At 42.3% G+C, this 25,648-nt stretch overlaps 1 pseudogene; it reads right to left on the reverse strand.

Annotated features, from left to right (window-relative positions):
- Positions 1-747: 747 nt before the first annotated feature.
- Positions 748-25,461, reverse strand: LOC112628338 (annotated as a pseudogene).
- Positions 25,462-25,648: the final 187 nt, after the last annotated feature.

The raw sequence follows: 25,648 nt of genomic DNA on the forward strand, positions 1-25,648 counted from the left end.
CAGAGCACATACAAATCCTGAGGGAACTACCATAGTACAGCGCTCATTCTTGGCACCGGAACAAATGAAATGCACTCTATCCTGCACACACCTGCCAGAGCAGGCCACTTTCCTCTTCTGTGAGATTTAAAAAGCTCCCCCAAAATGTTATTACTCCCATCATCAATACACAGAAAATGGGGGAAAGGCTGTTTCCAGTTCTCAGCCTTTAAACAACTCTAAATGTCAGTACTCACAGTGGCATATTACAAAGTAATAAACAGTGCACACTTGAGGGCAAACCACATATTGAGCTAATGAAGGGCTCACTGTGACTAAGATTAGGTCAAACAATAGCAGAACATAAGCAAATTAAATTCTGTAATGAATATACGTGCTGCAATAACATTAAAAAAGCATGGCAGGCTATTCCAAACCAGCAACAATAGTTTTGTGCAAACAGTGGGTCTTTGTGTGTTTGACCTCCCACCATGTAAGGGCAAACTCGATATGCATGCTAATGACCTACAATTATGAAATTAAAAAAGAAAAATGCTAAAGGATGCCAGAGTGAACATCAGTGAAAGCCACTGAGACCCACTCTCCTTTAACTTTTTACAAATAAACTTAAACTATAAATTAGAAACACAAATAATCATGAGTGTCTCTAACATTCAAATGAAGTAAATGAATGGTATAGGGAATTAACCCCATAACTTTGTTTCCTTTTGTAAAATTTCTTGACCAGCTCTTTGATGATGGTGATGTTTATCTCCTTCTTCTCAGCAGCCAAGTCCAGCAAAAGCCCAAGCCTGGGTGCTCCTGGTGGTCCTGCACGATTGGCTGTGAAGTACGGTTGCCATGGGGAGAAATGTCCCTGGCCTCTCCTTGCGCAGGCTCCACGCTGTCGGTGAGGCTCACCTCACAAAGATCTTTGGGGAGAGGGAGGCGGGGATCTGAGCACAGTGTGAGCCTCCCCTGCCCCTGCCTGCCCATCCTGCCTGAGGACTCTACTCACCACCATGCTTGTTGGCAGCCCCAAGCTCCTGGGGGGCTGGGGCTCCTGGACTGGGCTCATCAGCAGGGTTCTGGGCAGTGGCCAGGAATTTGCTGTGCTCCTCGTTGTAGTCACCACAAGCCACAGCATCATCTCCTGCAGCTCCAGCAGCTTCACCTGGAGGGAGGGGTCCTCAGCTGTCATGCTGCTGCCGGTGCCCACCCTCACATCCACCCCCAACCCCCACCCCCGCAGAGATGTTGCACACCCTACCTTCATCTCCTTGCTGTCCTGGGCCAGCCTGATGAAGTCCTCCTCCCGGTGCCGCATCTTTGGCACTACCCCCTGGCTCTATTATAAGATGATGAACTTTCCTGTGGGAGGACAGGGCTCAGACGCTGAGGCCCCTCTGATGGCCCTGCAGCTCCCCCTGCCATGCCCTGGCCTCCTGCTCACTGACGGTGTCTGTCTTTCCAGTACTAGATGAATCGAAGTTCTTGTTTCTCCCCCAGCTCACTCAGGTCCGTCTTCTCCTCCAGGAGGTCCATAAAGCCGCTCTGGAGCCAAAATAATGGTGTCACATCTTGGCAGCGACCTGCCCCACCCCTGCCCTTCTTGGCCCATGCCAGGACTCACTCACCTCCAGCTTCTCCATGACCTCCTGCAGGGCCTGGTGGATTTCCCCACTCACAGACTCGCCACCAGTCACTGGGGCTGGGATCACTGCTTCTGGCTCCTGCTGGGCAGAGGCCACCAGGTGAGCCAGGCACTGGCAGCACACTCTGTGCTCTTTCACCTGCTCTCGAAACTGTGCCTGCTCCTCCTGGGCACTGGCTCCAGCGGACTTGAAAAATGCCACCTGAGGGCAAGAGGTGAGCATTCTTGTAGGGGCATACATAGAACAAACGGGCAGAGAGGTGGAGCGCAGCCCCTTCCCTTGGGGCCTCAGAAAGTGCACCTGTTGGTCACAGGTGAAATGGTGTCTGACCACTGGCTCCCAGAAGGGGTGAGGGTCCGGAAAAATCAGAAGGCAGGGAAACCAAGAGCATAAAGGGGTCTTGGAGGGACCACAGAAGAAGATGGCAAAATGGGTGCAGGGGGAGTCAGGCTCACCATGGCCTCCCAGCTCTCCAGGTCCTCCGGGACGGTCGGCATGGGCTGAGGTGCCTCCTCCTCCTCACTGTCCAGATGTCCTCCTCCATCTCCTGTGGGGGGTGGCCAGAGGGGTCCTCAGACAACCCAACAAGGGAGGTACTGTGGGCCCACCTCTACCTCCACCATCACTGTGTAACCCTGAGCCAGTCCCTACCCAGAGAGGAATAAGCTGCTGTTCTTTACTCTTACTTCAAAGAACCAAGATCTTGCTATGCTGCCCAGGCACAGTCCCACTACTGGTTGGTGTGGGAGTTCTGACCTGCTCCCTTTCTGACCTGGGCCAGTTCAGCCATCCTTAGGCAACTTGGTGGACCCCGCTCCCAGGTGGTCACCATATTGATGCCGAACTTAGTGTGGGCACCCAGTCGGCATAAGGACCAGCTGTTCTAAAGGTCTTTTCCAACTCCTCAATCCTATGCTGCTAACAGTCCCCCCTTCCTCCTGGGGCTCTCTTCTCTTCCTCTGAGCAATCTCCCATGCCTTCCCCCAGGGAGAGCCCTCATGAGGCTCAACTGGGCCTTTAGCTGCTGGTTCTGCAGCCTAGCAGCTTCTAGATTCTCCTAAGGGCCCAGGAAAGAGTGAGAAGGCACGGAGTTTGCCAGGTCATCCCCCTCACTGCCCGTCCTCAGCAGCTCCCTGCCCTGGGTGTCCTGCAACTTTTGGTGGGCTGTCTCGGCCACCACTTTGCCCCAAGCTTCCTGCTGCTGCAGGTAGTTCATTAGCTGGGTCTACTGCAGTAACTGCCTGTGCAGCACCTCCTTCTCAGAGGTCTGCTGCTGATAGGCGGACACCTGCTGCTGATAGGTGGCCACGTACTGCTGCAGGTGACCCAGGTAATGGTCTGGCTGCTGCCGCAGACTCTGAGCCTCTTGGCTCTTCAGCTCCACCTGCAGGAAGACCCTGGGCATGAGGGCATGTGGTGGCTGGCTTCCAGATTCTGGGCCCATTAATAGGGTAGCGAGGACCCTGGGGCTCTATCGCCTGCCCAGGCCCCTGGCCCCTTGCTCCAGGCCTAAGTGACGGCCTCCCTTTCCTAGAACCCCATGCCTCCTTCCCCAGCCTCGAATCTCATACCCTCTTCTCACCATTTAAACTGTAGGCCACAGACTGGTGGAAAAGCAGTGGGAGCCAACCACCATCTGCTAAGTGTGCTACATCCCTAGTGTTTGCCATGTATTATGTCATTTAATCCTCAGCACCTCTGTAAGGAGAATGCTAACTTCCTTTCGAAGTTAAAGAAACAGAGACTTAGAGATGCAAAGTACTTGAATGGTGACCAGTGGAACCAAGGCTGGAATCCAGTTTTAATCTAAGGAGTCTTTCTGTTTTGTTTGGAGACAGAGTGTCACTCTGTGGCCCAGGCTGGAGTGCAGTGGTGCAATCTCAGCTCACTGCAACCTCCACCTCCTGGGCTCAGGTGATTCTCTTGCCTCAGCCTCCTGAGTAGGTGGGATTACAGGCATGCACCACTACGCCCGGCTATTTTTTCTTTGTAATTTTAGTAGAGATGAGGTTTTACCAGGTTGGCCTGGCTGATCTCAAACTCCCGACCTCAAGTGATTCTTCTGCCTCAGCCTCCCAAAGTGCTGGGATTATAGGCACGAGCAACCGTGTCTGGCATAAGGAGCCTCTTATACCACTGTCTCTTCCCCTGTGATTGGGGGGCTCCATGCCTCTAGCTGGGATGATGATGTCCAGACCTGGGAGGAGCCCAGGGCTACCCACCTCTAAAAGTCAGAAGGCAGGAAGCAAGAAACAGTCACAGGACTGCCCTCGAGGGTGCTGGCGTCACCTGCCCCCAGGCTGGAGCTGCCTCTGGCCTGGCACCTCCCCTCCCCAGAGGCTGGTGCTTGCTTCCCAGCCCTTCTTGGATGGGGCAGAGGTTACTGTTTCCTTCACCTCACCCAGCTTCTCCTGCAGCTCCTTTACCTGCTGCTCCAACTGCAGTGTGCTCTTGTTCTCATTGTTCTGGACAGAGAGAAGCAATCAGCAGCCACCCACTGCAGCTGGAGACCCCAGAACTTGGTGTCTGCCTCCCATGGCACCGGGAAGGGTGGAGGCAGGTGAGAAAAATCATTTCCTCTCTCCCACAACCACCAGAGCAGAGCTCTGGCTCACAGGTGCCTTTAGAAGTAACATTTCACATGAGGGCTACACTGCCCCATTTTACAGGTGGGGAAACAAAGGCCTGGAGGGCTAGGGAGGAGGGCAAGCTCCCCAGGTGGGGCAATGCACCAGCTCCTCGAAGCCACTCTGTGGCTCGGCCAGCTGCTGAAGCCTCTTCTCCTGCTCCTGAAACCTCTCTTTTTGCCACCAGTTCAGGACACTTATGCGCTGATTGTTTTCCAACTGGGCTTGGAGTTCTCCTGCCATTCTCTCCAGTTGCTTCCTGAGGTTCTGCAGCTCCACCTCGGAGGGCACTGCTGGGGGATCTGGGAGCAGGGGTTCAGCTGAGAAAGGAAGCAGACAATAAGGGACTCTGGACTCCCCCCTGCCAAAAAAAAAACAAAAAAACAAAAAACCCTCCTCTTGGTGCATAGCTCCTCTCAGGCTCCCCAAACTTGGACTCACTGTGAATGATTCCCTGCACCCAGATGGTAGCCAATCTTCCAAGCCACTTTCAGATACAGAGCACTGTGGGTGGCTGACACTGGGCCCTCTTTGCTGATGGGGACATTGAGGCTCATGGAGATGACAAGACTTGCCATCCCCTGGCACAGACCTCTTTCCCTCTGCCTCAAAGCCCTTCCATCCACCCACCTCCCTGGGGCACTCTAAGCCACCCCCAGGGCCCTCTGATGACAGGCCTGCTCCTAGGTCATTCCAGCCCCATCTTACCCCTCTGGTTTTTGAGTTTGGACAAGCTCCTCTCCCGCTTCTCTACCGGACATGTATCATGCTTCTTCTCCTTCTTCAATGTGCAAACCTGCCCAAAGCACAGTGGAAAATGGCCCTGGAGAGAGGGGCTGGTGGCTGGACAGGCTACCATCTCCCTCTCTGCCCCCACCTCCACAAAGCCCAGACCCATGACCACCTCTGGCTGTACTATTCCCACTTTACAGATGCCCAGAAAGATCCAGTGACCTATCTAAGGTGGAGGGTGGGGAGCTGAAGGGTCAGATCTCACCTCCTGCGACATTTTCCTCATCCTCTGCTGCCACTGCTCTCCTTTTATATGTTGAGCATATTCATCTCTCTCTAGCTGGACTTGTTTAAGCGACTCCTTCAACTGCAAGAATGGGCAGAGAAGTTAAGAAGGGCTGTCACTGGTCCTCACCTGCTCCTCACCACCTGGGGTTATCTTCCTTCCACATCCCTCCCTCTGCAAAACCTCACCCATGTCAGGTGTGCTTTCAACCGTGCCTTCTCCTGTATGGACTGCTTTAACTGCCACTCAATAAGTGCTTTACTGAGGCTCGAGAACTGGATGGTGAAGAGTGAGAAGTTTCGATCTGGGGAGCCTGGGCCATTCCACACACTGCCCCCTAAAAAGGGCTAGGGCTAGGCTCAATATACAACTTGGTCAGTAAAGATCAAGACATTTCCAAGCCCATGGTCTGGTTTTTCAAAGAACTCAGTCAAGTTGGAAGGGACAGGGAAAGAGATCGAATTTACAACTGGCTAACGGAGGCCCAGAGAGATCAGATAATATTGCTATTGTTATTACTGTTATTATTACCACTGTTTGAACCTTTATGGCGTGCTTCACCAGGTACCATGCTAGCAATCCCATTTAATCCTTGCAACCAACATAGGAGACAGTTACTATGGTTACCTCTATTGTGTAGATGAAAAAAACATGGAGTATTTGAGGTTAAGTGCTTGTCTAAGATCACTTAGGCAGAGCTGGGATTTGAACACCCAGGTCTATCTGATTCTCTAAGCCCATTTTTCTTGCTGGAGGTGGTGGCACAGAAAGGAAGGGGAAGATTAATCTTTTGTCCACTTTTTGAAAGGATGATACATTCGCATAGCCCAAAACTCAGAAGGTACAGAACGGAAGTATCTCCCAGCCACACTGTTGCTCTCTCCTGAATTTTTTATGAACCCTTGCAGACATGTGTTATGTATATTATCATAGTGTGTACACACACACACACACATACACACACACACGTTTCCTCTCTCTACAGAAATAGTAACATATTAAAGATACTCTTCTGTACTTTTGTAGTACAAGTACCCAATACCCCATCTAGGACTTGGCCAAGACCACAGCCGGGTAAGAGCTTGGCCTCCAAGCTCTGCGTCCAGTGCTCAGTCCCCACAGTGCCTCTCAACTCACCCATAGCAGCTGACTCAGCCCCAGGCTGTCTCTAACAACCACACACAAAAGCAGTGGGAAAAGGCCATGCTGCGTTCTGGGCAGGACACTCCATCCTGCAAAAGGGAGCTTTAGGCTCACTCCTCCATCTGCGAAGCCAGGCTCTCAGGGGACAGGGCAAATGGTTGAACTCACACTGATCTCCTTCTTCTCCTGTGTGGTGGTGACAGCAGAGAGCCTGCTCTAACTCTGCTATACGCTGCAATGAATGTTGCAGGCAGCCGGCCACATCCTTGGACTCATCTGTAATGAGAGAGTTGAGATGGGGCCCAAAGGACTCCCGCTAAAGACATGTCAAAGTACCAGATTGAAGGATGACAGGGTGCCCAGATTCCTACCTTCATAGTATCTGAGAGAACGTTTCATGTGATACAGGTCTGTATTTAGTTTCCCTTTCTGTATGTTCAATCTCTGGATTTGAACCTTTGGGAGAAAAGCCGAGCAAGTGCTGAAAAAGAAGGAAAGAAACATTCTCCGGAGGACAGGAGGAAACTGCACAGCCTCCACTCACCTCTAGCTCCCGTTCAGCTTTGTTTCTCATTGTTTGCCTTCTTTTCCTACATGAAGAGGAAGACAGAGCTCTTACCAGGGGGAGGCAGAGATGGCACAGCAAGAGACATGCCCCCAGAATGCCACCAATGCCCCAGGACAGGCCCACCCATGGAACCAGGTTATCAGGGACCCTGTGGGGATGGGGTGGAATCTGAGGGGTGAGCCTTCTTCCCCAGGCTGGGAGTGGGTGATACGAGACTGGGGCCTCTACATCTGAGTGCCCCCTAAACCCAGCAGTCATGTCACGAGGAAACAAAGACATCACGTTACTACTTCCAGCTGATGTTCCACTTGTTTCTTCTGTTGTTTCTTTGGGGAGAGTCAAATTAAGGTGATGAAGGGTGGCCCCCTCAGCTCTATTCCTCAGACCAGGAAGAGTAGGCAGGGGCCAGCAATGGATTTTAAAGGCAAAGTTCTCAGACATAATGGGAACACGAACTAGTAAGCTCTCCTGAAACTCCCAAGGACAGAGGATTTGGGTCTTTGTTGGTTTTTGCCCACAGCCACAGAACTCAGTCTGAATCTGGAATCTCTTGAGAGGAGAGTAACATAAGCCTCTAGAGATGGAGTTTGAGAAAGGCTGCCCCTTCTGCCAGCTTGTGATTTAGAAAAGTGCGTTCATTCAATAAACATTTACTGAGCACGTACGGACCAGGTACGGTTCTTCACAGCACATATAGGATGAAAAAGGACAGACAGGAGCCCTTGGTGCTGAGATTTCCATTGAAGGGGGCCTTTAAATCTCAGGCTGTCAGAGTTAACAGAGACCTTTGATACTCACTACCTCCTCTGGAAACACGAACCCAAAAAGGAGAGGTGGCTTGTCCAGAATCAAACAGCAAATTAGGGACCAAGTCACAGCAGAAATATGGGGCCCCTGACAACCAGTCAGGCCAGCACTTCCCCGAGAGGCAAAAACCCCAGGGCGTGTGTAGCAAGGACTGGAGCAGGGGTGTCTGGAGAGGAGAGAGTCGGCAAAGAGGACAGTAAAAGAAGAGCCGTGCTGCATGCTCTGGGGTCCCTCTAGGTGAGGCCTGGGTGCCCCAGTTCCCATTTTGTACTTGGAACCAGGGTCCCCCAGCCCCTTTCTTCAGGACCCCAAGGGGAAACGAGCCCAGGATTGGCAGTGTGGAATCAGGGGACCCCACTGTATTCTTACCAAAGATTTGATGGTGTTATTCAGTTAACTGATTTTTACGGACCTCGAGCCCAGGACTACTGCTAGTTCTTGGCACAGGCTCTGAGGCACATGCAATGAGGAGGAGGTGGAGGAGGAGTGGGGGGAGAGATAGAACAATCATTAGGGCTGGGGTGTGTGTGGGCTGTCTCAGCTGGCAGAGGGAGGAGGCTGGAGGGCTGGCCTGCAGGGTCACTGCACCTCTGCCCAGAGCCACTTACCTCCAGATCCTTCAGGGTAGCAGATGATGTAGGGCCCTCCCTGTGGATACCTCTTGCTGACTGCAAGAGATGAGAGTGCACATGGAGATGTTCTGTCCCCCTCAATGTCTAAGCCCTCTGACTTCCTTTCTTCCCCATCAACTGGCAACATTTTCTTTTCTGCCTATCTTGGGCCCTTTGTCCCATAACTCTTGTGCAAACTTCTCTCATGGTTCTTATCTCCCACCATCCCACCCTGGGACCCTTTCAGTGAGTCCTGATGGCAAGTGGCTGTTCTCATTGTCCTGGCTTCCCCTTGAGACTGGGCATGGGGAAAATCAAACAGCAATGACCATATCCTGGGTGTCCTGGGTGTTTACAGCAGGCCATGTACTATGGATTAACATAAAAACAACAATAACAAATCTCATTTAAACTTCACAAATGGAAGTAAAAAAATACCACCTCTATTATACAGATGTAAAAAGAGAGACCCAAAGAGTTCAAGCAACTTGCCCTAAATCATATCCCTAGCAGTCGGAGAGGCAGGATTCAAACCCAGAATTCCTTTTTTTTTTTTTTTTTTTTTAAGATAGAGTCTTGCTTTTTCTCCCAGGCTGGAGTGTGGTGGCGCAATCTCGGCTCACTGCAAGCTCCACCTCCCAGGTTCACGTCATTCTCCTGCCTCAGCCTCCTGAGTAGCTGGGACTACAGGTGCCCACCACCACGCCCAGCTAACTTTTTTTTGTATTTTTTAGTAGAGAAGGGGTTTCACCTTGTTAGCCAGGATGGTCTCTATCTCCTGACCTCATGATCCTCCTGCCTCGGTCTCCCAAAGTCGTGGGATTACAGGCGTGGCCGATCATGCCCAGCCAAACCCAGAATTCTTAACCAGTACCCAACAGTCCATCCACAATCTTAACAATTACCCTGTACTGCCCCTTGGGCCCCCTGTCCCCAGGAGCCTGGCCAGCCAAGACTCCATTCCCAGGTGAGTGGCAACCACCAGAAGTGGCTGTCTCAGGGCCACTGCCATTTGTTTCCTGTTCCTCTTTGTTCCTGCTGGAACACCAGGGTTGTTTCTCTGCCAATATTCTTTTAACTGTGGGAAAGAAGAGCAATAATACTCATGAGAACTATCAGCCCCTACGGCCACATCTTCCTTTACAGTTTTTACAAAATACTCTTATATACCATCTGATTTAATGACACCAACAACTGTACAAGGTGTTGTCACAATCATTTAGTGACCGAGAGGGATTGGTATCATGGCTAGAAAAAAACAAAAAAGAAAAAGGCGATAGTGAAACTTTGAAACTCAAGTCTTCTGACTCTAAGCTCTGGGGTTTTGCCAAGAATCAGCAACCGCCAGGGACCAAAACCAGAGGCAGAGGCAGAAAAGTAAACATTAAGTGGCATGAATTGTATGTCATGTGGTTTAGAGTCATACATCCTCACATGTCTGTTAGTGTGGAGAAGTGTGACAGTACCCCTCAAACTTTTATATCAATGTGTCCTCATGGCAGAAGGCAGCCTTTCTGTTAAATCTGGGAATTTATCAGAAAGAAGACAACCTAAACCTCATTTCAGAGAGAAGTCTGGTATACTCTTAGAAACCTATGTGACTGTCATCCCTAAATACCTTAATGTTTTTTCTCTTGATCTCAAGAGAATCAAGGGAAACTGATGCTTCAGAAAGATGTCCCACATTTATCCTGTGGCACTCAGAGTACCCCAGGTTCAGATAATATGAGGAAGATTCCAGCTGTCAAGTTCAGTTTCCCAAGATCTATTCCACAGAAGATGAGCAAATCTCACTTCAGAGACCACTGAATGAAAGGCAGTCTGGTCCCAGAACCATGGAGAATCAGAATATGAGGTGGAGAACTCAGAAAAAAATAGAAGTAGAAGCCTGGAAAGTAGAAGCCTGGGAGAAAAACCAAACCAAACCCATCCCCCATTGCCACCCAGAGATACTGTTAATGTTTTGCACTCACGGGGGAAGTGTAGGCTTTCCCCATTGTCAGTGTCTATGTGAAGGGAGTGAGGCAGCCTGAAACCTCTTGCTCCTGGGTCCCATAGTCTCCATTCCCCTTCCAGCTGGAAATTTGTGCTGTGACCAGAGGAACCAGAAATGGGGTGACAACGCTTAGGGAACTGGATTGTAAGATCAAAGGCTGGTCTTGCAGTAATGACAGTTCCTAGGCAGATTGTGACCTCATTACATTCCACTCCTCCTGGTCGGGGTTAGGGACCACATCAGCACGATGTCCGCATTGCCACTCTACGATGGGGGAGGGAAACACCGGGTTGGGACCCAGGTCCTTGGAGATGCCACTGCAAAGAGCCCAGGGAGGTCGACCTTGAGGCAGCAGGAGTGGAAGGCAGAGTCTGCAGTAGGGAGCCCCAGGAGTCACCAGCCCAAAGTCTCCCAGGGACAACTGGCCAGAGTGGGGCCTGGGGCTGTGGAACCCAGGTCCTTGGAGACGTGAGCCCAAAGAGCCCAGGGAGGTCGAGTTTGGGGCAGCAGGAGGTGAGGGCCCAGTAATGGAGCAGGAAGCCCCAGGAGTCACCCACTCAAAGTCACCATAGAGTGATTCGCGAGGTCAGGGACTGGGCTGCTTGCTGAAGGGTGGGGCTGACTGACAAGACTTTGGTGGGGGGATCCCAGAGGCGCCGGGGTTGGGGGGCTCAGTCCAGTGTGCCTCAGGAGTGGTATGGATCCTGGCAGTCTGGTCGTCAGAGGGGATCTGTGGCTGGGTTGGGGGGCCATGACCTGGTGCATTTTTACCTTTTCCTTTGCTGCAGCCAATCTGCTCTTTCGAGTTTCTTCTGCCACCGCTGGGTGGAGAGGGAGGCAGGGTTGGGGCCACGTCAGTGAAATCCCAGTGAGCACTGATCAACACCTCCAGTCGCCTAACAGGCAGCTGTGGGACTGAGCCAGGGGAGGCGTAACCAGGGCCCCAGTAGAATGCAGAATAGGGGCGTGGCCTTAATGCTCCAAGCCCATTGATCAATGAGAAAGATGAAAGGGAAAGGGGGCGTGGCCAGGCAACAGTGTGTCCAGAGGGACCTGTGGCTCACAAGGAAAGCTACCCATGCAACCGCTGTCCCCGCCCACTCTGGGAGAGGGGAAGGGCCAGCTTTTGCTTTAAAACCTTTAAAACTTAAAAAAATTTATGTATGTATACTTTCTCTCTCTATATGTGTGTCTCTGTGTGTGTATCTATGTGTGCCTCCAGAACTGTCTTCATTACCCAGCTTCTATGCAAGGTCTATGATTTTGGCCTATATTTTTCATCTTCAAATACAGCACAAAAATTACCAGTATTACCTTAACTGAGACACAGATCCTATAAAAATGGAAAATCCATAGCATGCTTGATGATTAATGAAGTAGACTATATTATCTAATATTCTAATAAGACAAAGTAATCACAATGATTTCTCTTTTTTAGAAAAATGTTTCTCTTATTCTCCTAGGTTATTGTTAAGATTTTTTTTCTTAAACAAGAAATATGTCTAATATCTGTAAAAACACAAAGCTTTTGGGCCAGATGTGGTGACTCATGCCTGTAATCCCAGCATTTTGCAAGCCTAAGGCAGGTGGATCACCTGAGGTCAGGAGTTTGAGACCAGCCTGGCCAACATGGTGAAATCCTGTCTCTACCAAAAATACAAAACTAGCCAGGCATGGTGGTGGGTGTCTGTAATCCCAGCTATTCAGGAAGCCGAGGCAGGAGAATCACTTGAACCTGGAACATGGAGGTTGCAGTGAGCCAAGGTCATGCCACTGCACTCCAGTCTGGGAGACAGCATGAGACTCCATCTCAAAATAAATAAAATAAAATACAAAATAAATTTTAAAAGCTTTCAATTTAATAAGCACTCAAAGCTCTTTACCGGTTTAAAACAAATACAAGGCCCGTTTTTCTAGCATCACCTGTCCTCTCTAAGCCTTGCAAATGAAACTAAATTTCTCACTTGATACTTGGCTATGACTTGCAATCATAAAAACTAAGAATTGTGTTATGTCACTGTCTGCTTGTTACTTGAATTTCACACAAAGCTGGGATCAAGGGTTGAAACTCTCATGATTTGCTCCATAACCTGTGTGCTTCTTATCCCAGACCAAACTAAGCTTTTGTCTAGAGTTCTACAATTTACAGTTAGTAGACAAGAGTGGTTCTCAGTAATGTAGTCTCTGGACTAGCAGCACCAGAAGCACCTGAGAACTTTTTAGTGCAAATTCTCAGGCCCTAGCCTGGACCTGGTGAATCAGAAACTCTGGAGTAGGGCTCAGCAATCTGTGCTGCAGTCATCCCTCCAGGTATTTAAGAGTGTCTGCCATATAGCAGGTAGAAAAATGTGTTTCCTTCTGTAGGTCCAAAGCCAAGGCTACTATATGTTCTATCTCGATATGAAACAATGACATACAATTAAAACACATAACTCTCCTTCCTATTCCCACCCTCCATCCAATGTGTTTTATTTTTATGAGTTCAATAAGAAAACAAGTGGCAATCAGAAGTTTAGTCTAAAAAGTATATTTACAAGTATTAGTTCTCATCCAGCCTGATATCATACAAGACTATTTACATCCTCTTATAGCTAAAGTTTTATAAAATTATCTTCACAATGTAAGTCTCAGGCACACTAGGAGTTCTATAATAAAACACCAAGTAGATCAGAATGTCCAAACTTACTAGAGAAGAAAAGTGGAATCACTGGCTATATTTCTAAATTGCATTGAAAGGAAAATTAAGTTCTGAATTTTTTCACCTTCATGCTTCCAAGTTAATAGGATTCAACCAGAACACTCCATTCCTTCAAAGCCTCTAGCCAGGCAGTTTTACTGTATTACTTCTTGCTTTCAATGGATATAGGCAGAGTCCTGGTAGGCACATTTTGTATACCTGCAAAGATGCAGAACTAAACTGTTCCATCTGTTCCATGTTAAAACAAAAGTCCTGTAAACCTTGGATGGTGAGTGTAATATTTCAGCACTAGCACCAAAGCCTCAAGCATGAAAAGATACCAAGAACACCACTAGCAAACAAAACTAAACTCTCGGCTGGGAGCAGTAGTTCAAACCTGTAATCCCAGGACTTTGACAAGCCAAGGTGGGAGAATTACTTGAAGTCAGGAGTTCAAGAGTAGCCTCAGCAGCATAGTGAATTCACATCTCCACAAAAAAATTTAAAAAATAGCTGGGTGTGGTTGCACACACCTGTAGTCCTAGCTACTCAGCAGGCTGAGGTAGGAAAATTGCTTCTGCCTAGGAGTTTGAGGCTGCAGTAGCTATGATTATGGCACTGCACTCCAGTCTGGGTGACAGAGCAAGACCTAGATAATGACATTCTCTCCTGCTCCTGTTTACACGAAAATCACTAAGTTAAAATGCTTTCAAATTTGGCAGGATAAAAATTAAGTGAAATGTGACTTTGGAGTTTGGAATGAGAAGGAAGGAAGAAAGGAAGGAAGGAGAAGAGGGAGGGAGGGAAGGAAGGAAGGGGAAAAGGAAAAGGAAAAGAAAGGAAGAAGGAAGAAGGAAGGAAGAAAGGAAAAGGAAAGAAAGGAAGGAAAGGAAGGAAAAAAGGAAGGAAAGAAAGAAAGAAGAAAAGAAAGGAAAGGAAAGAAAAAGAAAGGAAAGGAAAAAAGGAAAGGAAAGGGAAGGAAAGAGAAGGGAAGGAAGAAAGAAAAGAAAAAATAAAATGAAATAACAAACACTTACTGGGAAAAAGTTTTTGAAACCTCAATGACAAAAGGTTTGTATCCTTAGCCTATAAAGAAATCTTTAAAATTACTTAGAAAAAAAACAAATGATTTGCAGCAGAAAATGCGCAATGGAGAAACAGGCACTTCTCACAAAAATAAAAATGGCCCATAGATCTATAAAAAAGATTCAATGCACTAGAAATCAAGGCAATGTCATGAAAACACTGATATTTTCTGTATAAAGGCAGCAAAGGTGAAAAATGGAAGGGGGAACCTGGAGCTCTGTCCCTCTTGGTGGGAATATAAACTAAGCCACTTTTCCTGGAGGATAATTTGAAAATTTCTATTAAAGACTCTAAAAATTATTACCCTCCAGAAATTCTACTTCTGTGAATTCAGTCCAAAAATGCTTGCTCGAGTCCATTAAAATATATATATAAGAAAATTCACCTCTGGGGTGACAATGATTAACTTAATATACATCCAGCTATTAAAAATGATAATGCCAGGATATATTTACTGCCACAGAAATATGCCCAAAATATAGTAAGTGACAAAAGACTACCTATTATGATTCCACTTTTTAAAATGTTTACATGCATAAAAAAGTATACAAAGCAACAAACCAGAATGTTTTGAGTGACAAATTAAAGATTTTTCTTAATATTTGTCATCCAAATTATTATAAAAAGAATGTGATTTCCTTTATAATCAGGGAGAAGTGTTATTTTCATTTATATTTAAATCTCTTTTCTTTTTCTTATTTTTTCTCCCATATGTATCCCATGTAGGCTAGAATCCCTGTCTCTTGAGGGAAATCAGTCCATTTTTGGGAAGTGCACTACATAAAGCTGCTCCATCTTCCTTTCATTTTAAGAGATCTGGAGACATTTTTATTTCAAATTGTTTTATTGTTCTCAGAATATATATTTTTAAATATATGAAACTGAGGAAAAGACAAAGGAAAGGCTGACTCCCTACCCTTCTAGGGGTACTCTTCCAATATTTGCTGCTATTGTTGTGTATTAATATTCACCGGGTACTAAAAAGATGGGCAGCCCCTTAGATCCTTTTTTCTTATCTCTTTCTCATAATCCTACTTCATTCCTTCATTCACTTATTTTTAAAAGGGTCATGTGTACAAATACAAAGTTCAGAAAATTTGTAAATCTAACTATAAAAGTATGTGGCAAAATTCCATTCACAGTCTTATTCTCCTTCCACAGCCAAACACTTTTAATTGGTTTCTTATATATCTTTTCAGAATTTATCTTTGCAAATACACATGTATATTCTTATTCTACTCTTCTCTCTCAACACAAAAAGTAGCACACCATACATACGATACCATTCCTTCTCCCTTTTAAAAAACACATACTATAGGTTCAAGTTCTTCTGCATGACTACAGAGGTCTTTCTCATTCTTCTTTTCAGCTTCACAGCATGCATCGTTTGGATGTACCACCCTTTACTTAACCAGTTCCCAGTTGGCGGACTCTGAAATCGTCCCTATCATACTATTACAAACAATAATGCCAAACATAACCACCCACACACACCAAGTTCATTTCTGAATCTGCCTTTCATGAAGCCTCTGTTTGAATCACCACAAGGTCGCAAGGCTGAAAAGTTAGCCCCTTTTTTAGTTTTCATTATGTACAGCAGCATGTAGCAAAAGACTCCCTCGGGCAAAGCAAATGTACTCTTTGGGGATTTACTTCATAACAATAAATGAATAAACAGAATACCAAGGAGAACCATTTCTATTTAACCATGTGCATGTATGTATGCAATACATGCATATGTATAGAAAGTATAAAATAAATAAATCTATCAAAGCATTAAGCATTGTCTCAGTATGGTGGATCTATGGAGTGCTTTGTAGACCACGCTCCTTGCCTATCAATTCTTTCTAATTTCACAACAGTAAATATGTACTACTTCTGCAATATAAATTTTCAAAAAACGTTAAATTAAGCTGCATAAATTCCTTCAGTCTGTCCTATATTTGCATGGTGCTCCAGAGTGCTCAAATATCACTTCATTAAAAAAAAAATTATTTATTTATTTTTCAAATATAGAGATGGCAGGGTCTTGCTCTGTTGACCAGCCTGGTCTTGAACTCCTAGATCCTCCTGGATCCTCCCATTTCCACCTCCCCAAGTGCTGGTATTACAAGTGTGAGCCATCATGCCCGGCTGGCTTCATTTCAGAAATCTTTCCCCAGCGCTCCTTATGTTACGAATAATTCCTTTGCTCTTCTTTAGATATCATTTTAGTCATATCTGTATTACCTCACTTGTCACATGATAATCAGTTGCTCACCCATCCATCTCCCTTGATTGCTCATGAGCTCCTTGAGAAGAGTCTGATTTTCAGCACCTTGAACAGTGTGCTGTTCATGCTTCATACATGCTTCATACACAGAGAAGGAAATGATTTCACTACAGTGTAATTATTCCCAGAATTCAATACCTGTATTTCTAAATTGTTTTAGACACTCTGCCAACAACCTGAGAATGTTATGTTTTTTCCCTAAAATTTCCATCCATTACTGAGAGTCTGTGGTCATAGTTAATTGCAACGTGACCTCTTGCTAAGCCCATTTATAGTTGTTTTTTTTTCAGGTGATTTTTATTTTCAATTTTTTATTTTGATTGTTTCCTTTTTGTTTTTTTAATCTAGTAGTGTTTAGTAAACTTCAACATCTCTATATCCCTGCGTCTTTGCACCTGCTGGCCTCTGCTTGGAGTAATGTTTCAAGGTTTTATTCACCTGGAAAAAACTTGTACTCACCCTTAAAGAATCAGCTTAAATAGTCCAGGCATGGTGGCTCATGCCTGTAATCCCAGCACTTTGGGAGGCCAAGGTGGGCGGATCACCTGAGGTCAGTAGTTCAAGACTAGCCTGCCCAACATGGTGAAACCCCATCTCTACTAAAAATACAAAAAATAGCCAGACATGGTAGTGGGTGCCTGTAATCCCAGCTATTTTGTAGAGATGGGGTTTCACCATGTTGGGCAGGCTAGTCTTGAACTACTGACCTCTGGTTGTATACTCTCCTCCTGTGTCAAGAGTAAATGGTTTAAAATAACATCTTGCTTGGTTTACAATGGCAGGCTCCCTAGGTTTGTAGGAAGAATAATTTGAACGCTCTGTTTGCTAAAAGAAAAAGAGTTCTTAATAGTATCTAACCGCTTTTGCTAAGCCATCAGAAGGCCCCTATTGAAAGCAGTTGAACTAGTTAATCCTTTTTTTCTGGGAATAACATCCCCCTTCTACTTTGTTGAGTAAATGTGAAGTTGGTGAGCATAATTGTTTGACTAGATATGACTGTAGCCAGAATTTAAATTAGCCAGTATTAGATAATATTATTTTATTTGTATTCTACCTCCTTAATACTGAAATCAACAATCACTTATTAATAGCAGCCAGTTTGGACAAACAAAATCACTAAATAGCGTGCATACACTTGACTTTTATTGTTTTCTAACAATAATTACAAACTTGTAAATAAGCAGTGAGATACAACCTTTTTTTTTCTTTCTACAAAGCAATCAACATGTGAATCTAAGCATTCTTCACATTTCTAGTCTACAGGTTTCTGAGAGATTTTTGAGCCACATTAGTATTTTATAACATAATGGTAATATACATTTTTGGCTTTTTGTTTTCTTTATGATCTTGACCCTTTTGTACCTTAGGATTGTCAGTATAATATCCAAGAATATAAAAGCTTATTGTTTTTGTGTGTGTTTGCTTGTCTTTGTATTTTCTATTTGGTTAGGCTTCTGGTTGAGTCAAAGTGGAAGCCAAAAAGCTTCTTGTGAAAGTCAGTTAGAAGCTCTTGAGAAATCTGTAAGAATTTTGAAGTCAATTAAAATCTATCCTTGGGTTAATTGTGATCATTTGGAATATCTTAGTTGTGCCACAGATGACTCATAGGATGAATAGAAGCTCTCTTCATGCTTTTCCTCCACTCAACTTAATGCAAGTTTTGAGATTTATTCCTCATTGCAGCAGCATAGCTCTGCTTGTTTTTCTCTAAAGAATAATTTACTCATGCCTTCTCAAATCTTTTGAATGATTACCTGAGAATGTTAAGTATGTCAAATTTTAACTCATTATTTTCAAATCAATAGACAATGGTAGCTATGACTCAAATTTTCTATTTCAATGTAGAAGTGCTGTGCTATATTCTCATATTCAACTTTGCCTAGCACATTTCTATGCTATTAAGTTTGCAAAGTTTAAGACAAGATGCCTAAAAAAATGGTATTGAATCACTGAAATATTAATGGTGGATGTTTAAGGATTTAATGGCTATATGAACTACCTTAAAGTAATTTAAAACATATGTAGTTTTTCAAACTATGCATTAAGTACTATAAAAGCAACTTGCAACCCATTAGCATGTTAAACCAGTGGTCCCCAAGCCATGGTCAACAACTGGAACTGGTCCGTGGCCCATGGCCTGTTAGGAACTGATCCGCGTGGTAGGAGGTAAGCAGCCAGCCAGTATTACTGCCTGAGCTTTGCCTCCTATCAGATCAGCAGTGGCATTAGATTCTCATGGGAACACGAACCCTATTGTGAACTGCGCATGTGAGGGATCTAGGTTGTGTGCTCCTTATGAGAATCTAACTAATGCCTGGTGATCTGAGGTGGAAGAGTTTTATCCCAAAACCATCCCCCAACATGGTCTGTGGAGAAATTGTCTTCTGTGAAACTGGTCCCTGGTGCCAAAAAGGTTGGGGACCTCCTTGTTAAGGCATTCTAGAGTCATTGTTACATGATTATACAATATTTATTCATTTCTTCTTAATGAGTAAATAGAAGAGAAGATGTAGATTCCTATCAATAAACTGTAAAAGTATAATGCAAATGCTAATAGAGATATCATAAACATTCTTATTATTGCTGATTTTACATTATTTTGCTGAATGATAAAGGGACTATTCACAGAGCTAATAATTTCTTCAAAAGAAACAAGCACAAATACATATATTAGCAACTTTCTCTGTTGGGAAAAATATTTATTTTTCTTTTAATAATAAAGGGTATATGAAACTCTGTTGGTCAAAAACAAATTAGTTAGCAGTATGGTATTACATATGTGTTTTCCAAATAAACGTTTATTCATTTAACTGTGTTATTAACTTGTCCTATATTCATAATGTTCTATAAATTGCTTTATATTTGAAGTGTGAGTGATTTCAACTAGAAATTACTAAAAAGGAAGTTAAACAGAAAATATGTTTTCAGAATAGCTAATATTTCCCCCTTTATCCTCCTATTTTAGTTATCTTATTTTTTGCCTTCTGATTTATACTCATGTTTTCTGATTGTTTTAGTGTTAATTTCAAACAATTAAAGATAAATGGGTTCCTGAGAGCATGGAAATTGTTAGTCATGTTGACCTCTGTGTCACCAGAAACTAGAAACAGTGCCAAGCACAGAAGTGCTCAATAAAAAGTTGCTGAAAAACGATTGAAGGAAGAATGTCTTAGGACCATCTGCCCAATGATTCAAAGCTCATTTTCACAAACAAAATTGGACAAAAGCAAGATAATTGAGCTCTGTACCCAGCAGAATGCCTTGCACAAATGGAATGCATAATATTCCTTGTATTTATACAATAAAAAATTATTAATTTTTAAATTCCAATATGAATTAAGACCTTGAACAAATATTCGGTTAATAAATAATCATTCACAGCAACTGGGTAATGGATTACATTCTTATTCCTAATTTACAGAAAGTAACTGAGGCCTAAACTGAATGTCTTTCCCAGGGTCTTGGCATACTGGAACTGGGAATTGAACCCAATCTTTGACAGAGTCTGGTGTTTTTTCTACTAAACCAACATTTCCCCAAGATAGCTCAACAGAAGCTATCTGAATAGGGATAAATATATTACCTCTAAGTATGATCATCTTAAATTCTTTATTAAGGTGGTACATTAAAAGTACATCGTAGATAATATACTGTAAATGTATAGGCAGTCCTCACTTAACATTGTCAATAGGTTCTTGGAAACTGGGAGTTTAAGCAAAACAATGTATAACGAAACTGATTTTGCCATAGGCAAATTAAGTTCCTATGGCATATTTCTGGTTACAAAAATATAACTACACTTCTAAATAAAGACCAAAACACTTCTAAAATTAAACATTGAAATAAATGTGAGCTACACATGCATTTAAGAAAGAATAATAAAAACAAGACAATTATTTACCTGCTAATTCCATCCAGTTCAGGCGCATGGGTGGCCAGAGCCTATCCCAGCAGCTCAGGACACAAAGTGAAAAACAATCCTGGAGAGGATGCCATCCATCGGAGGGCACACTCACACACTCCCTCCACTCGCTACAACTGGGACAATGTAGACACACTAATTAACTTAAAGTGCACATCTTTGGAATGTGGGAATGTGGGAGGAAACCAGAGTACATGTAGAAAACCCGTGCAAACATGGGGAGAAGTGCAAACAACATAGGCAGTGGACCCAACTGGGAATCAACATTTTTTTGTCATCATCGTTATAACTGAATAACATTGAATGAAACATCCCTATTGGAGGACTTGCTGTACATGTAAGTGTAAAGATAGAACCCATTTTTAATATGCAGAATTTTCATATCTTCCTTAATGTGAACATTGAGTCTGCAAAGTCAGGTAAGTGAAATTTAGATTTAAATTAAAAAGAGTGAATTCTTTTCAAAGCTATCTTGTCCTTGTGCAAGTATTTAAAGCTCCTAATATTCCATATTACATCTTATATATTATATATAAGATATATAATATATATAAAGATATATACATATCTTTCATAGGGATATTAAATTAGTAATATGAAACTAGTGTTTAAAATCTCTAGACTCTCATATCTCTGTCAAGTATTTATAAAGTCTATTAAACCACTGCGAAAAAAGAGTCTACATTTACATGCCCTTTGTAATCACACATTTATTGGAAAGTTGGGCGCAAATAGTTAAAAGGAAGGTGGCTGGAAATTTCTGGTGTTTTAGATTTGACCTATCTTCCCTTATTCTTCTGTGGTATCCTTCCAAGTGTCAGAGAGAACAGATGGAATTAAGTGTGTACACACAAAATAGATTGATAGAGAATAGACAGATTTATATAGATTATGACTAAAGTATATACCAGGTCTCTTTACTTAGGAAGTATTTGTATATGTAAGTTCATTATTTCTATTTAACCTATTGTTCACCCTTTGTGTTCTGCACTGATGCCATGCAAATCCACTTTACATTTCCCAAATGGGAACTAACTTGCCTGTGAATTATTCTACCATAAATTTGATTTTGTTTCATATAAAGGTGTCTTTTTAATTGTATATAATTAAGATGAAAAAGATCATTGTAATCAAGGCAATCACCAAGAGAGATGCATGTACAGTTAAACTTTGCATTCATTGCTATTTTTTGCGAAACTCCAATTTTGAATCCCATTACCTAATCTATTTCAAAACAATGTCATGCTAAATCATTAATTCCCCCTAAATTTCCTGTTTCAACCCTTTTTATATTTATTAGAGCAGTGAGAAATTTTTCTTCCACTGCCAAAATATATGTGGAGCTCTATCAACTTGGAGATCATTTTACAACTGGGAAAACAAAGACACCGAGTCTCACAGTTCATGAAGATCTTTGTGTACTTAGTATGAACCAGGTACTCTGCTCCACTGTGTGTGGGTCATTTGGGTGGGAATTGGTTATTTGGATAGGTCAGTTGGTTGGAAAATCTAACACAAAGAGACCCCCTCACAGCATAAAAGTGTATGAGTTAACTCATATCATGTTTACTCAAAAGTATATGAGCAAACGAAGTCATAGTTTTCCCAGTCAATTGTGTGTTTTCTTATCTCAGAGACAAGTATCTTAATAATTCTCACTACATAAAGCCATACAAATTTCAGAGTACTCAATATGATAAGCAGTCAGGTGAATATAAAATTCAGCCACATATTGGAGAGAGTTCACCCTCCTGTCTCCTGATAAATATTCTTGAAGAATACAATTTTAATAGAGACAACTTCTCAATTACTGGACACTGAGAACCATTTACTGGCTATAATATTATTCATCTCTTTGCAGATTTTTAAAAAATCTAATTAGTATTAACTTCCACTGCCCATTTTCTAGTTAGGGTTTGAATAATAAATTTGAAGAGCAAAAATTATGCTCTTGAAATTCTCTATAAGATACAATTTTAGTTTATGGGTAAATATCCCAAAGCAACTGAATTAAGCTATTTTTCTGAGAGTGTGATGCTAAATCAGCTCTTTCTTGACTCACTTTGAAACAGGGAGACATAGAAAATTGAATTCATCAACATTTCTTTCATCTGTTTCTAGGCTGATATACAAGAGTAAAAATTTATTAAAGATATACTATCCAAATTATGTGTGAAAGAGGAAGATTTATCATAAAACTACTTTTAATGACTTAACTCTTTGAATAACTTCATTCCTTTCCTTAAAGGAGAAGCCAACAAAGTTGTTTTTAATCACTAATTGATAAAATGGCCCATTGGTAGCCTTGACAAGATATTCTCTATAGTTTTCTAATGTGATTTTGTGTTTGAGATATTAATCCAGCTACTCCTAAGTTAAATTAAAGAGGTCATTATTTCATGTACAGTCATTATTTATTTCCTTTTTAGGTACTAAATCCAAGTTTATAGTAAGAATTTCTGAGTTTATTCTCTTGATACAACCTTTGGTACTACTTCTTGAGACAGGTGTCATAATAACTTTTTCTCTATTATTCATCAACAAAATTGAATAAATAATGTCTCATTTTTCTAACATGTAGCTACACAAATTGGTACATAGCATTGCTCTGCATTTGGGAAATGCAAATTATTCTCAAACAAAATTCTTTTAAAGACTTGAGGAAAAGTAGAGAGAAATCTGATAGAAAACATGAAGACATAAAAAATGTCAGTAATGATTATTTGATTAGTCTGATTTTATTATATAATAAATTTAAAGAGGCAACTATGAATGAACAAGATAAAGATAATAACTATTGAAAAGTAATAGAAGTTTAGGAAAAAAATTAACTTCAATCAATTTATTTTAGGTGAGTAAAAGATTGGTCTATAAAGAGAAAGCCCAAATGTAATGTTCATGGATCTTAGCAAAGCACTTGATGTGGTTCATAATTAATTGAACTTAATTATTGTCTTGAATATTAACATGATTGCTTACATTGAAAACCAGATGAAGGATTTAATAACACTACCAAGTTAAAGAATCTGCCCAGAGCTTTATTATTAGAAATGCCCTTATTTAAGTTCCCCCCAGAATTCTGGCACAGAGAGTAAATTATAAATATGCTTACTTTATGGACATGCTGAGATGAAAAATTATTTCTTTACATCTTGAACTCTTCTGTTCCCTTTAGAAAATGCAAAAATGCCTTTCTATGTAATGCGTTGTGAAGGTGCACAATTCATTTGATTCTATAGGCTTTCATTCCCTGCTATATAAAATGAAATAAACTTGGCTGGATAAACAAGAAGGTCCTTCAGTTTTTGATTCTGTTCTGTTTATGATTTTTCAGAGAAACATATTAAACCTTTACTTAATTATTCTAATTTCTAAACAATAATTTCAAAACTTTATATGAAGATGCTTTTACTAAACTACATGGCCATCCCTAAAAATAAATTCATTGCTATTTAGTGGGGGAATTTTGCTTGTAATCATTTTTGGAAAAATAAAATTGGAGTCAATGTGCATGTCTGACTGATTTCTGAAAGGATGTCTGCTCCTTCTGTGTAGAGACCATACATGGTGGCAATTAATGTCCTAATTTAAATATTTAATACCTATTATACCAAATAACAGTAAAACACAAACATATGAACTAAGAACTGAAAACAGAATTAAATATTTTATTTTTTGAAACAAGGTCTGACTCTGTCACCTAGGTTGGAATACAGTCATGCAAATGTAGCATGCTGTAACCTTGAACTCCTGGCCTTCGGCGACCTTCCTGCCCTTTTAAAATAGAATATCAGTGTGATCCTTTACCTGTAGCTTTATTATCAAAATATATGAATTTGCTCATATTTTACATTAATAATAATAAGACAGGCATTATTTTGTACATTTTTTGTGGCTGGCAGTCTATCTTGTATTCTTTGATTCACTTGTGTTAGATTTTACTTAATCTGAAAAATACATATTTTTTTCTTTGCTTTAGGTCTTTGCTATAGAATATAATGTCATATTATTTGCTACTAAATTGATACTAAAATTTTTATACAGAGAAAGGGATGTGGATTCCTTGAAGGATACCCAGTATGTCCACTGATCTCATTATTCAGCAGCTTGTGTGTCAGCTAAGCCAGATGGTAAGATTGCATCATTATTACACACTTGGAGCTGCCTTTGGTAAATTTAAAGTAGTCATTATGATTTCATGATTCATTGAAGAGCATTTTAAAATTATTCTGTTAAAATTCATATCCTATCATTTCTCTGCTCAAAAATTCTCCATGGTTTCTTGAGTTTATCATCATAAAGCCCAGGTTCTTAGGCTGGACTACAGAACTGATATGCTCTGGCTATCAGGCTCTGTCTGATCTCATTTTCAACCATGCTTCCCCCTGTTCACTCGATTTCTGGTAGTTCTCAAATCATAGCAGCCAAGTTCTGCCTCAGGGCTCTCTTCATACTATTCGCTGTAGCTAGAGGGCTTTTCTCTAGATATCCATATGCCTTGTACCCTTATTTTTTCTGGTCTTTGAACAAAACCTCATGTTCATTGTCCAATGCTAGTAGGAATTTAACTGGCTTTGGCTATCTAAGGAAACTAATGTGATCAGCTCTTTCTTTACCAATCTCTAGTTATTCCAGAGTTTTTCATTATTTCTCCCTGCATGGAATTATTCCGTTCATGGTTTTATCAATTTGTGTTACTCTTCAAGAACCAGTACAAATGCTAATTTCTCAATGAAATATTCTGTGATATTCCAAAGCAAAATCAGTGGCTACCTTCTCTACTTTCATAATGCCTGACTTATATACTCAGAATGTGATTATAAAGAAGAAAGGTCCTATCAAGGCAGTTCAAATAAGAAGGGATTTTATTGATGGGGCAAAGGCAAAGCTTGTAGCTTTCCATGGACAAAACCCGAAACATTTGCATTTTATCCAAGCCACAAAATACTTTTAGTCCATGGCCAAATGAAAAGGCAGGAGTCAAGGCTCCATCTCTACCTCACAGCCCTCAGAGGCAGATAGCTCCTCTTTCTTCAAGTCTCTTTCCTTCTCCAGCTTTTCTCTGAAGAACCACTCTGTTCCCTTCTTTGGCTTTTTCATAGAGCCAGAGCTTTGAATTACATGTGTGTATTAGTTTGTTCTCACACTGCTATAAAGATACTCTCTGAGACTCAGTAATTTATAAAACAAACAAGTTTAATTGAGTCACAGTTCTGCATGGCTGGAGAGGCCTCAGGAAACTTACAATCATGGTGGATGGCAAAGGGGGAACAAGGCATGTCTTACA

This window comes from Theropithecus gelada, chromosome 7b (assembly GCF_003255815.1).
Source record: "Theropithecus gelada isolate Dixy chromosome 7b, Tgel_1.0, whole genome shotgun sequence".
Classification (NCBI taxonomy): Eukaryota; Metazoa; Chordata; class Mammalia; order Primates; family Cercopithecidae; genus Theropithecus; species Theropithecus gelada.